At 40.3% G+C, this 14,340-nt stretch overlaps 1 long non-coding RNA gene across 1 annotated transcript in view; it reads left to right on the top strand.

The window, feature by feature from the left end:
- LOC128136427 (uncharacterized) overlaps positions 1 to 12,681 on the top strand; it is a 68,718-nt gene extending 56,037 nt beyond the window's left edge. Inside the window, exons 6-7 of the long non-coding RNA XR_008233361.1 lie at positions 7,907 to 7,959; positions 8,048 to 12,681. This is a non-coding gene — a long non-coding RNA (uncharacterized LOC128136427). The remainder of the gene's footprint in view (positions 1 to 7,906; positions 7,960 to 8,047) is intronic.
- Positions 12,682 to 14,340: the final 1,659 nt, after the last annotated feature.

The raw sequence follows: 14,340 nt of genomic DNA, 5'->3' as shown, positions 1-14,340 counted from the left end.
CAAATCTTGATGAGGAGTTTAGCTGCCGCATTAAAAGCTAGAAGGCTATTGATCCATTGCCACCTGACATGAGCCAAGCCCAGGGAAGCATTAATCAATAGCAAGGTTATGTTATCCATCATGGGACATGGGTTTAGAAGTTGCAAAGCCTTCAGATTCTTATTAGATGCTCTGTGTCACCTGCAGGGCTCTCTAGGGCTGTTGCGTCCTGCAGCTACTGGCCCTACGGCTTTCTGCAGTGGCAGCTGCTAATGGATTCTTGACCTTTTGTTTAATGACTATGGTATCAGCAGCTTTATGGTTTCCATGTGCTTTATTAGGGAGTACTTTTCTCACTTTAAAGAAATTACAGACTTGTGCTAACAGAGTTCACTCTTCTGGCATTCCCATCTCAGCCTGCTGCGGTGCTATCATGGTAAAAAATTCCCTCTCTTTCTTCCCAGATTAACATGAATCAGAACACCAGTATAACACCATCTGAAACATTTCTTCCTTATCCTCTGGTTGGTACTAGAGACAGGAGTATCTTAAATAGGAATTTCCATATACCACTCTCACAGCCTGATCTCTAACCTGAATGGACATACAGAGAGTCAAAACATCATAAATGTGCATTTCTGTAATTTGCATGTAATTACCATAAGTGTGGGCAAAATTACAATTCACAGCTGGCTTTTTAGTACAAACAGTCATTTGTATGGGCAATTGCAAAGACTGGGTGTATGTATGGTCATGGTAACAGTAATGATGTGTGTGTGTGCATGTGCACATGTCTGCATTGAAACTCTATGACCTGTCTTGTGGGAAGGAAGTCAAAATCACAGGCAAGTATTGTATAACTCTTATGAGGGGTCAGCAAGGGAATTACTCTGCATTTCCTTTTTTTCCTCTAGTGGCCCTTCATTTCTTGCCATACCTGTTGCCGTGCTAGCATCTGGAAATTCCCTCTTTGTGTCAGGTAGTTTGATTTGACCAGCTTTTGGCATCTGAAAGTCAATTAAAATCTCCTCTGGGACAAGCACCCTCAGCATCACAATGCCCTACCCCTAAAGTCTCAGCCTGAAGGAGGCAAGTAGTGAGGAAAGACGACAACCTGCAAGAACTGACATGCTTGTTCACACCTGTGGGGAAAAAAAAAAAAAGGAATTTGAGCAAACATTCACAGTTACCTGAAGCTTTTTCCTGTTTAAAAGAAGTCTTTGTTTTCCAATCAGAGACTAGCAATAATACTTTCTGACTTAAAGTCACTTGTACTCCAATACTGGATATGATAGACTAGTATGTATAACAGTATTGACCATTAACAAACAGGAGATCTGTCAATCAAGAGTTTTAATTGCAGGTAAAAACACTCCAGAAGTGTCTACTAGCAGTGAACTGAGCAGACAGATGGGCCTTCAATGTAAAGATCATTTAGCATATGTTTCTTGGCAATAGTCTAATGAGTTACATGTACTGTCAGCTATTTTTCATAATATGCCAAAGCTCAACATCACACCTTGCGCAATCATGAAAGCACAAGTGGTTTTGATAAGTCTAAAAGGCCTTCAACAGTTTTAAGTATTTGCTGCATTCCGACACTCAGTTACATGTTCTGAGAAACTGGCAAGTGGGTGCAGCTTACAAAGGATAGCAGGGGCACTAAACAGGGTGGTAACGAATGCCATGCCAGCTCTCAGATTACATTTATTGACTTGGTACCTCTAAAGTAAAGAAAAACCTTTATTAAAAAAACAAAAAAAAGCCTAAAACATACTCTTGTGCACATCTGGTTTGGCTTTATTTCTTTAAAATTAGATTTGTTTTCCTCCTCCACTCACAGGAAATATATTTAGGAACAATGTTCATCTTGGAATGGCATGCAGTGGTATGGCATGCTGACACTTTTTGAAATCTGTTTACTTTCTACCAGTCAACAGTTGCTAAGATGTTCCTGGAATGAACAGTGGTTTTTACCCCTTGAGTGTTTGGACCTTTGCATCCAATTATAGTACTTCTTTATACTCATGATTAACCTCCAAACTGCCTTGATGTCTGGGACACCCATTAGCAGGGGTTAAAAAAAAGCTTAAATGAGCTTGTGCCATGAGATGCTGTGTTCTTCAAGGCTGCCTCGGTGTCTCCCTGTCTGTGGTTTCCTGGTGCTAGGTTCAGTGGGGGTGGTCTGCCCCTCAAAGTGGCAATGCCAGGCTCTCCCTATGAGACACCAGGCTCCTGTGCTGGTCCCCTTCCTGCTGGTGGTGGCCGATGCTCTCATACCATTATGAGGAGGCATTTCTTGGCTTTAACTGCAAAGCTGTTACGGTTTTGGGTATGCACCAAGATGGTCCAGAAGGTAATTTTACATTGTTTTGTTTCTGGCATTTCTTGACTAATACAAAAGACCCAGAAAAACAGCAGTAAGTTTTGGGTTCTCTCTGCTGTTGCATCTGTAAAGAAAATTTTGCGTCTCAGCTCTATAGCAGCTGTTCTCTGGGTTCAGGGGTTTGGTCACAATGTTACTTGCCAGGTGTGGTGGCCTCAGTTACAAGCCAGACTCTTGGCCACGCTTTGGTAGGAGCTCTCTGTCCTCCAAAGGTCACAGCAGGGCCTTGCTGGGACAGTGCTGTTGGTAAGAGACCATGAGCTATGCTTTCAAGAGACCGTGGACCCGGCCAAGCCACAGGACTGTTTTCCACAGTTCCTGGGGTGGCTATTTATCCTGGCTGAGCTTATGGCCTTGGGGTTTCACGAGTGACCCTGCTCAGGCCCTTGCCTCTCCATGGGTACCCTTGCCATCACTTGAGACAGCTTGCTAGGAGATCATGACCCCAGAGGACCATCAGTGCAGTGGCACAGGTGTGGACTAATGAGAGATGGGGCAGGCACCAAACATTTTTACTCCATGTTGCTCAGGCTGCCCAACTCAAAGAAGCTTTGGCAGTTAACCCTCCCCACTAGTCACCCCTAAAACAGCTTACACAGGCAAAGCTGGATCTTGCTAGACATGAAAGGCAGTCAGTTACATTAACAACTGGAAGTTTGCATAATGACTTGTGTGAATGTGAGCTGGTCTTGAAGCTGTGCAAATGCTCTAAAACCTCTGGGTGCTAGGTCTGGGCTGTGGAAAACCTGCCTCCACAAGGAGACTGGGAAAGCTACTATTCAGTCTAGAAAGGCTGTTTCAGGGCTATCCTCAACTATATGTTATTGTATAGGACATATGGCCTTGATGCCCTTTCAGAGCTGGATGGTATCAGGAAAGAATTTTTTGTCAGGAAGAAGGGTGTAAGCAACAGTCAACAAATACTGAGCAGACTAATGAACACTTAAACAACTTACATGCATTCTGAGTCTTTAAAATTATTTATTATTTTGTGCTACTTGCCCAGTAACTCCTATGGATAATTCTTTGCATCCTTGTGATTTACAAACTGCTGCTATGGATTCTTCAGTATTCAAAATCTGAGATGTGTTCATCAGCATTTTTTTGTTTTTTTTGTTTTTTTTTGAAAGAGATCATGTGGTCACACACAATCATGTCATACAATATGTCTCTATTTGCTGGTTAGACAATGGTCTTTAAATTGATGGAGTCAGTTGTGTTTACCAGTTCAAGTATCAGGGTCTACAAGCATTTCCTAATTTCCACACAGAAATTGGTGGCATCACCAGCATTCCCCCAGGACAGCTCAGTAGCATATTTGAGACCATCAAAGAACAATGCAGTCATTGCAGATCTAAGGTGACTTCTGATTCTTAATTTGAGGTAATGTTTCTGAAGGTTTTTGTGTTCAAGTCCTATGGCTGTGCATATTTGCCACTGCCTGCCAGGGCGAGTGTTAGGATCCAGCTGGTTGCTTTCTGTCAAATGGCTGTTTAATGAGGCAGCCCAGCAGCTGCTCTGAGCTGCTGCATTTCCAGATGCATTGTTTTGGTGTGAGAATTACTGTGTTCCAGTAATTTAAATTATATGGTGGTCAGAAACAGTACCTGAGTACTCAGAAACACTACCTCACTACTCTGTGAGTACAAAAGCAACAGCCTGATTAACTGAGCAGTAATTGGAAATTTTAACTCAAGGCATCTTTACAAACAACTTTGCGGGCTACAAAGGACTAGTTGCAGTCCTCCGTTGTTACCTCATGGTTCACCCTTGAAAAAGCGAGGGGGAAAACAGCAACAACTTGTCTCTGGCATCTTATTTTAGCTATCAAGAAACCAGGTAGTTTTTAATAATATTTAAGAAGCTAATGATAAGGTAGCAAAATTTGAAAAGTGATTAACTATAGAACAGGTTGGATCCACTTAACAGCCTCTTTAATATGTACTTTTAAAAGGTTTGTTTGTAACAAAAATGAAGATGAGAAAATTAACAACAACATGATCTGGGTAAATGCTCTTGTTTTCTTTTAATTCTTTTTGGTTTGTGTTTCTTTGTCATTAAAGCTCAGCTAATCTCTTGTATCTTGGAGCCAATTCCTACCGGCAGGGTGAAAGGAATAAAAAACTCCCACTGTCTTGGTGATAAGTTATCTAAAGAAAGATCACCCATTACACAAACTTTCTCTGTTTATCCTTCTCGGATGTTTTGAGCTTTGGGGAGGATTAAAAGGAAAAAAAGATGAAGAAGAATACATGCTAAAACTTTAAAGTGTCCTTTGGGAAGGTATGTAGCTAAGTAAATTAGCCTTATTCTCCTCTCACTTACACTAATGTAACCCCAAAAGAACTACACAGAATTAAAGAGAACAGCATCAATGTAAAACCAGGACGACGGAGAGAAAAATCAGTCCCAAGCTGCTTTTAAATACATTGGAGTTGCACTTAAATGGCTCAGGCTTTTCACAGATTGTTTTATATGAGTGCTGCACACCGTGCAACCTGAGCACATAGAAACACTGAAGTTGAAAGATGGAGCCAAATTCTAGAGCTAAACTTGTGACTGCTGCAGAAGTACAGATCTGAGGTTTGCTGCTGGACCACAGTTGCATCATGGCAGTAGCCAAGTTTCAAGGTCGAAACACACTTATATTTTAAGGAGGTTGCAACAATAGGAGAGAGCAAACTTTGTGGCTTGGACTTATTTCTGTTTCATATGTAGTTTTATCAGTGAACTTTCCAAAGCTTGTGCTGATATTTCAGCTGGAGCACATTCATATAATGCTACTGAAATCACTGGAAGTTCATCAGTTAACCCAGCCTCACATACACAAATCGTAACTGCTTCCCAAATCGGGATTTTACTTGTCCAAATTGATAACTTTGAAATACTTTATGAGGAAATAACTAGAAATGTCCAAAAGCTAAGAATGGTTCAGTTTGTCAAATATTTTTTTGATCTTGTTTATGGCTTTTGTGTCTTGTAAATTCCTATCGATTTTACTGAAATTCCACTGAAAATATATTTCAGCTGGTTATGATCTTAACTGTCCCTGCATGATCCAAACTTCACTTGCAACAAGGGCCCAAAAGCTGTGCAAATCTTAGAAAGGCTTCCAGCAAGTCCAGAGCTTTCTAACAGAACATAGGACATCTTACATGTGTTGTTAGCAATCTCTCACTCTGCTAGGGAAAGAAAGTCTAGGATTCAAAATAGTTCTAAGATCAGAGTGCTGGTGAACACGTACCGACAGGGTGAACTGTACAGTCAGTATGCCTAACTGTAGAGAGGTATTTCTGAGAAAAGGTGAATCTTTGAGAGATACTACAGAAAAGTAGTTTGAATTTTGTACACAAGTCCTGGAACCCACTCAGACCTCCCTCTGTGGATTCCCTGTTACTGAGAACTATACAGAAAAGTTTTCTGGACTCTATTTTTCTCCAGTGCTGCATAAAGAGTGGTGTCTAATATCTTCCAAATTAAATAACAAGCTTGGTGTCCAAATGTTAGGTCCAAAACCTACGTCCAACGCAATCCAGAGGAAGCTGGATCATCTTCAGAAGTGGTTAAAGGGATGAAGCCAAAGCTGACAACATCAAAGGCACGCTCTGATTCTCTTACTTATCTGGGTGAAAGGATGTTATCGTATCTTGGGAAGTCTCTTCTGCTTGAGGATACATTCTCATGCCCTCCTGCAAACATCTGATATTTGTGTCTTAGCTGAGGAACTCATCCACTGCAAGAGGTCAGATAGCCACCAAGGAGTTCATTATAGAGTTGGAATCTTCTGCCTTGTGGTAAGGAAGGAACATATTGTTATCATTAGAATATTTTAACAAAGGGAATATCTGACTCACTCTCAAACTAGTGTTACTTGTATTTACAGCTTCCTTGTCCTTACTGACCTCTGAATTTCAGTAAGCAGCATGAAAAGTAAAATGAGTCATTACAGAATAAGTGCTATAACTTAACCTTTCAGGCAAATTACATTTAGGAATCAAGAACTTGCAATGAGGGTGATGGTGGGACTGAAGGAACCCTGAATAAATCCTGAAAATTGACTGTCAAAAGGGATACTCAGCAAGTTAGGCTAAACCCTATAATTATAATAATAAAAACCTGAGAGATGCCTGATATTGCTGGAAAGAGGCTTTCCTGCCACTTCTGGATATGAATGGTAAAAACACAGAAGAAAGAGGCATTTATTACATAAGTTATGTCACAACCCCTTTGGCCACTCCAGTCAGCTCCGGACAGTACTTCAGGAAGACACTTCTGGTGCAAAACCTCTTGGAAATCTGGGCCACAGACTTCTCAACAGCAAGGAGTATAAGCTGAACTTTCTAGTGAGAAAACAAACCTCTTTCTATGCTTCCATACAACATGTAGTATTAAGGTGGTATGGTTGGTTACTAGTTCACCACACATGGAAAAAGCAGTTGTGGGGATTCCAGCCTCTCCTTGTGTACACAGAAGAATGTCTGCATGTGGACTGCTGTGATATGACAAAGGGGTTGCCAACTGACTTACTGTGACAATGGAAAGAGAAAGGATTTCTTTTAGCAAATGACATGATATCTATCCATTTCTCAGCAAATATCCGTCATTAGGAACTAGAAAAACTCTTTTATCCTGACTGCAAAATGATCCCTACCTAGTACATAGAAGAAGACATAATATGACTGGTCCTGGGGTGCCCAAATCTGCCTCCTCTGACTGGTCCCAGTTGTGGCTTGCAGAAACAACTGAGCTCCGTCACCCTCCTGCCCTGTTCAAGCTCTCAGATAACACTAGTGGAGCTTTTACAATGCTTGGGCTCTGCCCTACTGCATCTTTCACGCAAGGGTGTCTTAAAGAGCAACACAAACCAAACCCATCCTGGTCCTTGAATTTTTTGAGACCTTGCCCCATCCATGTGACTAACCATGGAAAGCAGAGGTGACTGTACCCAACTGCTCCATGCGACTTGGTGAGTAATAAGACTGAATCACCTGCGTCACCTAACTTATCATTATCACCATTATCAGTCAGTCACCTCAGCCAGCTGATTGCACTTGGTCAGTCACTGCAGTTCAATGAAGTGTGGCAGTGATTCCATGGCTCTGATAGACCTTGTATTGTGTACAGAATAGCTATTAAGCTTCCACGTATTTTCTATTTTCCTTCTGTTTGTTTAAAAAAAAAAAAAAAAAGGACCTTTTAATATTTAACAGACATAATTATTTATGGTTTTTATCAAGCATGAACTTTACTGGGAGCACTTTGTGGTTGTATTTTAGTAGCATTTTAACTGCAATGAATAGCCTAGGTGTAAATTTTTGCTTGAAAAATGCTTTCTGCTGTATCATGCTACTTCCTGGAAATAATACCATGCTGGGACCATGCTGGGATATCAGTTCAATGCTGATTGAGAGAGAAGAGTTCTGAATCATCACCTCAAAACCACATTCTATTTTTGAGCCTTAACAGATTACAGTTTTGTAAAAAATAATATTTCATATGTTTAAACATTAAATTTCTTATTCAATTCCATCTCCTACCCAGCCCAGGTGCCAGAACAAAAGAACAACACGGGATCGATCCTTTTTTCTGAAAGGGTAAGCCATCTTTTGATTAAAACCAGATTTATAAGCAATGATGTACACTATCTCCTTTCTCCTTACATGGGATTTCATTGTTTCTCAGTAAATATCTACCAGAATTATGTACCTACTTCACGTGCCAAGATGCAAATGTATATTTAACACTTGTATGCCTAAAGAAGGAAAAGATTTTGGGAGCTTCATGTTTTCATCATGCCCAACTCCTGACAACAGAGAAGAGTGATCTTCCTGAAGCCAGAGAGTATATGTGAAATGAAGCTGTGTTTGGAAACTGCTGATTCAGGAATTCATTATAAAAACAAATTAATGCCACAAGAATCATCTTGTCCAGTGACAAAAACACATAAAGCCCAACTCTGCAAAGTTTGAGCAAAACCTAAGGCATCCTAGGATTCAAAAGGCCCTGGGTTAGCTCTGGTGGCATCACTGTCATTAGGAGCCCCATTGACTGAGATTGTGACTAGGGATTAATGAGTGGCCTGCCTTCTCTGAGGGTACAGCTCAGGGAGCTGGTCTGAAAACTGGCAGCATGGTGCCTAAGCAATTCTGTAATACAGCCTTATACTGACATTTCATATGGATGTAAAATTTGTCTCTGCCTTTTTTAGCCATACAAGAACTTCATTTTTTACTGTGAGCGGGGAAAAAAGAGAGAAGAAAGCTCCTAGGTAAACAGGTAGTGGGCATGGCTTTCTGAGATTGCTGTAATTAGAAAAGCCTAAATGATCCTAATCAGATTTAAGAAAATTACATGCAACAAGAAGCTTAGCTAAGTAAGCCAACTCTCTTGTTTTCCACTGGCAAAAATGATGAGTGGCAGCACAAGACTTCATTTCCTTTCCACGTGTTCCTAATCCTTCATTTATGAAGCCTTCATTGTCATTAGATAGGTTTCTTTAGCCCCATCAAAACAAAACTGCTCTTCAGCATGATTCCACCTGTTTGATACAGTGGGTGTGGGAATAAGCACTGCCAAATGAGAGACTGTGGGGTGTTAGGGAGTCAGGCATTTTCATAAGGCTTTTTTTCATCATGATCTCATGGTAAGATTTAGCCTTTGCTTGGGTTTCAGTGCCAACCAACTTTTTCTGCAGTCCTTTAGCACAGGTACCAGAGAGTTCACTGGTCTGTTTGACAGAAATTTAAAAAAATGTAACTAAATATTTTATGCTTATTGTTGGTAAATAATCAGGGAAAGAGAACTAGGGTGGTAAAATTAAGAACCCTTGTAGCTGCAAAACTGTGCTGTGACAGTATTGCTAATTCTCCTTATGCATACTATAATGAGATTCATACTAAGGCTGCATTTTTTCCATTGCATTCCTTTTTTCCATACAAGGTGTAATACTTCCTTGACAGTTATTTATTTTGAAACCACTCCTTTGAACAAGTAATCACTTTTAAGCCATGCCTGTAGTCTGCTAATGGCTATTTAACACCACCTGTGCAATCATTCCAGGAATCTGCCTCTGTCACTCTTGACACTAGAAAGTACAAAACAGTAAGATCATAAAACTTCCTCAGGCATAGGTCCCACTCTGCTCCCAGCCTCACCCTTGCAAATCTGGATGAAGATCATTGATAACAATGGGACTGTTATGAACTGACCTCAGCTTAATTGAGAGCAGGGTCTGTAAGGCATAATAAAGCTCTCCCATATTTCACACCAGGATAGAGGTGCAGTGAGGCTGATCAACTGCAAGAGCAGCATTGTTCTGAATTCCCTCATGTAAGGCCTATACAGGTGCAGTTAGCTTGGCTTCACTTCATATTTTTAGGGCTAAATTAACTGACTTTCTTTGGAAAAGTTAGTACCAGTACTTCTGTGTTTTTAAACCAACTTCAGGTCCTACTCGAAGCAAGGGCAACTTTCCATTTTACTTCCTGGGGATCAAAACTGGATTCCTGTTGCTTGCTCCTGTGAGATGCTGAACACCTCTTTTGAATTGTGCAAATGTTATTGAACATCTGTCACAAGGTGTTTAGCACTTTGGGGAGACTGAGCTGACGTGCATCTCTTACCCCTGTTAATAAGCTCCCAGTTCAGGTAACTGTACACTGCACTTCTGGGTGGACAAAGGTTCCAGTGTTTAGTGCACTTCATCTAGGTGACCAACTCTTTAAAAATAGCAATTGATTTAAAGGGTACAAGTCTCCCCAAGTAGTAGTAAATGGCGAGAGCTGCATACGAACCTGCAGAAATTTCAGCATGTTTTACTTTTAGGAATTCTTTTTTTTTTTTGGAGCGGGGGGGAAGAGAAGCTCCATAATCATAAGGGTTTTGTTACTCACAGGACACATTCCTGACTCCTCCCTGTAGAAAAGCCTGATGGCCTAATGTCAAGAATGTGCCTGTAAACTACTAATAACTCACTACTCCTGCCCTTGCCGTACAGTTTCTGGTTTAAAAGGGCATGAAAGGTGCACACAACTGATACTTCCAGGCTTGCTTCAACACTTACTGACTGGTCTTTCATGCCAATATAAATCACAGACATATGGGAGTCTGTACAGATGAGTGTGAAATCAGTGTAACTAAAGAAGGGGACAGCGTTTTCTAACTCACATCCCCGTTTCAGGTTAGATTTAGATCACTGTTTCAGCTGGGAATGTTCTTCAAATTGCAATGCCAGGTCCCAACAAATGTTGTTATTTAAACTGACAATTCAAATTAAATATTGAAATTACTTTTTTAAAAAAATATTAATACGATTACAAGTTTTTCGTATTCAGACAGTCTTTCCTGGATGAGATTTCTGAGCTACAGTCTTTACCCAAACATTTTATTTCATGGAACAAATTGATGTTTGGCTTTATTTGGTACTGCTTTAAGAGGAACGCTGGGCCTGAAATAATTTGGGCTTTTCCACGAAGTGGGAATTTGGGTTTCTAGGCCAAGAGAGCCTATATATTGAGGCAGACCGGGTATAGCAGTGCTGTGGTGGACAGTGTGCCTGTTTTGCATGATCCTGGTTAAGTGAGCACAAGGCACAAGAGAAACAAGAATTATGAGGCACAAGAAATATTAAGTGTTGAGTCATTCTGTCCTCTGCACAGAGGGTTTGTCCTGTGATTTTCCTCTTACTTTTTCCAATGCCTTAAATAACCATATCATTAGGCTGACTTTCCCCTCCATCTTCCAAAGTGACTAACAAGATTATATTTGTCTAGCAATGCAAGTTTTGAGTCCTTCTGTCTTCCAACCTCTTGTCATAGTATGCGTTCCCATAACACACTGCTCAGTACTCTGCAGTAAATCTATTTTTTCTCCCTTGCTTTCATCCAACTATCCCCATGTGGCACAGACCCACCTGTTTAACAAGCATCTCCATGCTTTCTTCTGTGTGGCTCTCATGCATCATGCCACCTTCCCAAACCCAGTCCTTGCTTAGATAAAGTCTGCACTCTTTTGTTTTTTGATGTCTCTTAAAACCCTTTGATGCTTGTCGAAAACTTCATTGATTTGTACAGACCATCCGTTTACTGCTCACTGATGACCTCTGCCTATCACTGAAGTGCAACTTCCTGGGGCAGGAACTAAATTTTCTTCAGTAAAGAGGCTAGTATAGCAGCTTAAATCACTGTTCCAAAAAGAAATGCAGCGTTTCAGCTCTAAATGCTAGTTTGGGGTAACAAAGTCAACACTGATCAATTTCCATGGACAAAATTAATTTTTAGGAGATTCAGATTTCTCACTTTTCCGTTTTATTCAAGGTTTATCAGATTTTTGTTATAATCTCTCACCATTGTTCCCCCCAAAATGAGGATGTTCTGCTAAAAATGACTTCCTCATGTACCCTTCAGTGCATCATGCCTCGCAGAAGTGAGGCAAAGGAGGTTGAGGGGATGCTACCAGCTGAGACACTGAATTTCAAGAGCAAACTTGAGAGATTTAATGATCCTGAAAGTTGTTGAAACATTGCTGAGTATTTTGGTTTTGATAGACTATACTTATAGCTCACAAAAGCAGCTACAGTCTTGTTGGTTTAATGAATGAGTTTTTCCTGTGAGGCAAACTGTCTTTGTTCAGTATATTTTTACTTTGCCATATTGATCTGTGCCAGAGGAAGGACGGGTGCTTGTAACATGATCCCACAGCAACAGAAAAGGAAGAATAAACAACAAGCATTTGTTCCTTAAATGCCATTGCTAATTTTGAACATTTCCTTCTGTTTGAAATATAGCTTGTTTTATGAACAAAACTCAGTCTGTGTAAACCCTAGTCTTCTCCCTCAGGGATTTCAGGGCAATCTTGGTGTTTTGGAGTTTGGAGAACTCCAGATTGTTCCTGGACATCAAATGATCTTCTCCTGGGGTAGAGGCTATTTGCAGGTGCAGTGTGTTCAACCACTCCATGATCTTTCACTAACTGCTTTTTGTGCCTGTGCTGCAAAGTCCTCTCAGAGTGAATAGTCCAGGTACACCTCTGGTTTCATTGTGACACTGAAAAAATAAAAATATAAAATAGCATGGGAGGAGTAACACAGAGGCCTGTGCTTCTTATCTGCTATATGTTTTATAAGAAGCGGTATAATCAGACAAACAAGCAAACCATCAACCCAATTAGTAAATTAAACTTACACTGTGTTAAAATATTAAGGGTAAAATAAATGTAAAAAAGGGCAGGAAATGCAAGGTTAAGTTGCCATTCCATCTTATGCTAGCCCTGCTTTGTATAGTGGCACTTCACCTGGGGAGTGACCATTGTGAAAGGGTCTTCGGGATAGAGTTTCACCTTTAACTCTTGCTTTCCTGGCCTATGTAATTTTAAAGCTAGTGTATGTCACGTTTTGGAATCCTGTTTTTTCCTTCCAGTTTTCAAATGTGAGTCTAGAATTATTTATGCAGCTTTTCCTTACAAATCGTGACAGATGCAAACTGTGCCATACACTGAGTGTCTAAATCAAGCTCAGTACACACTAGCCCAACAGTGTTTATGCTGCCAATTAAAGGCATCACTTTTTTGAATTATATAGGGAGTGAAATGATCTCTGACAGCTGTGAATTGCAGAAAAAGGGCTCTATTGTTCAAAGAACTGCCTTTAATATAGAGAAACCCTTGCTAAACTTTTGATTCCCAAGTATGGCAAACATTAATTGGCCATAAACTTAACAAGAATCGGTTCACTCATTCCACAACTTTTGCTCCACTCTCCCACTTTCCTTCTCATTACTTCCCATTAGTCTCTCCTAGCAAGTGCTTAACTCAGAAACACCCCACCCCCCACATTCCCATGTTTCCATCTTTATGCCTTCAGCGTTCTCATAGTATTTTATGTAGCTCTTTCAGCAGTGCTTACTCTGCCAGATGACTTCTACAAAAAACAGTCTGGCTGAGCACAGGCAGCCTGGCAAACTCTCATGGTTTTGTCCTAAGTCTTGTGCTCTACTGCTGTGTTTCTTAAAATCCAAATCCCAGAGATGTTTTAAGAGGCGAGAAGCTCATATTTCACTCCTTTGAGTGTAGCTTTCTAGTCTTCACAGTTTCAGAGAAAAGATTAAAAATGTTACCTGAGCACTTCCTAGAAAAAACAAAATGTGAAAGATCACCAAAAGGTATTGCTTTCTTTAAACCTCATACTCTTCAAGCCAATCTCATGATTTTTGGATTCAGATTTCTTAAAGGAATAGCAATCTTGCACTACATTGAAACTACACATGTAAATCTTTATCACCTAGTATTTGCCTAGTGTGCTACACAGGAGAAAATAATCATAGATTATCATAATCACAGATAAATCCACTTCAGCATTCTCCTTATTCTAATAAAATTTGAATTTGAAAGGCAAACAAGAGACTTATAAAGTACAGGAGATATTTTTAATAAATAGTTTCAAAAAACTAACAGCACTCCTTTTTTGGCTTTTCAGTAAGGACTTTTCATTTTTTTTAGGCTTGTAAAGGTCTAGGAAGTATATAGAGAAATCTAAGATGAAAAATTGGAAACAGAAGAGAACAAATATCAGAAAATCCTATGTACTGTTATTCTGAGTAGAGATGTGAGAATGATGTTAATTTTCTAAATGATAAAACACATCTCAAATTCGTTCTGGGCATATGGCTGGTTCTGGGCTGGTTCTTCATGTGGATGCACAGTTTAGATTTTAGATGCACAGTATTTTAAGATCATCAAGTGAAATAAAGGCCATTTGTGAGAGCTGCTTTGCAGACCCATGCTACTTGCTGGGCCCCTTCTGGGTGAACTATCCAACAGAGCAGTAGAAGGAGGGATTAAATTACATGCCTGGGGCCACAGAGATGGGGACAGTTCTCCATCTCTGGTTTCTCAGCCCCTGCTGTAACAGCTGAATGAAGTTGTCCCTCTGTTTCTCTGCCATTCTTGTCATATTTTCTTTTCCTGTGTCACCATCCTGT

Source organism: Harpia harpyja, chromosome Z (genome assembly GCF_026419915.1).
Source record: "Harpia harpyja isolate bHarHar1 chromosome Z, bHarHar1 primary haplotype, whole genome shotgun sequence".
NCBI lineage: Eukaryota > Metazoa > Chordata > Aves > Accipitriformes > Accipitridae > Harpia > Harpia harpyja.
The sequence above is the reverse complement of the archived record's forward strand: the minus strand, read 5'-3'. Positions and strand labels throughout refer to the sequence as shown.